The sequence below is a fragment of the Alligator sinensis genome, unplaced genomic scaffold (genome assembly GCF_000455745.1).
Source record: "Alligator sinensis unplaced genomic scaffold, ASM45574v1 scaffold288_1, whole genome shotgun sequence".
Lineage (NCBI taxonomy): Eukaryota > Metazoa > Chordata > Crocodylia > Alligatoridae > Alligator > Alligator sinensis.
This window is the reverse complement of record NW_005841876.1, coordinates 4,637,114-4,638,853: the sequence shown is the minus strand read 5'-3', so window position 1 is coordinate 4,638,853 and position 1,740 is coordinate 4,637,114.

Sequence of the window (1,740 nt, the reverse complement as noted above, 5' to 3'; positions counted from 1 at the left end):
CCCCCCTCCCCCAGCATGCAGAGAGGTGAAAGACTTTACTGAGCAGCCTGTGCCCCTGCAGCTAGGCAGGCACGTGCCAAGGAATGCATCAATGGATGCTAAGGAAAGTGTCGATGCCACAATGTCCTCCCTGACTGCAGGGGGCAAGGACATGTAGCACAGGCACAGATAGCCCTCCAGGTGGCAGGAGAGGTTGTAGGGCAGCTTAGGCTTGCCCCCTGCACTGTTAAAGCTCAGGGGCCTGTGCCACTTGCACAGGTGCACCTGGGGCACATGGCAATCAGCAGCAGTAGGGCATAGTGGGTCAAGTACCCCTTAGTCCATGCAAACAGCTCCTCACACAGCGCCTGGGACGTGTTCAACAGGGGCATGCTTGCCGGCACTGAAATTGGGGGTGCTGGCCCTGAGGCGCCTCCCCAAAGCAGCCCCCTGTGGGGATGGCAGGGGTGCAGGCAGCTCCTTATCCCAGTCATCCAGAAGCCCCATGCCCCACAAACCCAGGTGCCATAGGCTTGGCGGGAGCACAGGAGAGCAGCTGTCCTGCAGGAGGAGAGGTGGGCAGCAGGTCTGGAACCATAGCAGCAGGTGCTGCTAAGTGCCTCGCCTGTCTCACCCTGGGAACAGGGCAGGGAAGGCAGGCTGCCCGCGGCCAGCACCCAGCAGCCCACCTTCTCCTGTGGAGCAAGCAGGGACAGAGGGCTCCGCCAGCAACTGCCTGGGCCCAGGCCTGGCCAGCCAACTTACCACCATCCCTGAGAACCCGTGCAAGCCTGACCCCCAATCTGAAGCCAAGCAGTGCACAGCCCATGGTACAGAGCATTGTAGCTCAGAAATATTGCAAACTCTCACAAACTGCTTCTTTCTCATGGCTCTGCAGGCCCTGCAGCTGCATGCAGGGGAGAGGCTGCAGTTGGTAGCTGGGCTCAGGGTCGCCACTGCCCACAGCCAGGGCCCTGTAGATGCACCAGTTCTGTAGGAGGAGGACCCAGGATTGCACCCTTCTCCTTAACCAGCTGGTGATGGCATTGGAGGACCATCTTGCAGATGCAGGTCTGGCAGGAGGAGCATGTGGCCCACCAGGACAGGTGGTGGGTGGAGAATGTGGCCTGTGAGGACACACAGGACTGGCATAAGGAGACATGGACTGGGCAGACCGGGATTTCTGAGCACAGCTCCTGGCCCTGGAGCGCAAGCAGATGGAGGCCCTGCGAGAAAAGACCGCAGTCCTCGGCAAGGCAGCACACGCTATGGACAATGACCACTGAATGCTGGACAGAGTCACCTTTGTGCCACCTGCTGCCTGGCCTCCAACCCTAGCCCTGCCTGCCCCCTGGCAGTCACCTGCTGGCCAGCAGCAGGCCCCCCCACATAGGCCTAGGTGGAGGTCTAGCACTGCCTCCACCAGCCAGGAGTCCCTGCCCCAGAACCCGCCCCAGGTCCCCCTCCACCTAGCCCCACTGCCTGGGCCCAGGCCCACCGCTCACCCTGGCTCCATGAGAGGGCTCCCTGCAAAAGGGGAGCCAATTGCGCTGGGGGGCCAGCAGCCACTGTTGCCCCTGGGCAAGCCCTCTACCCACCAGGCTTGCCCCAGCATGCACACCCACAGGACAATGGCCAGACACCAGGGTGCTAGCTGCCTGTCCCCAGGCTCTGCCCCCCCAAGCACCCTCACCCCACATCCCCCCATCCCAGGATGGCACATAAACCATATTGCAAATAGGTTGCACAGGGAAGAGAGTG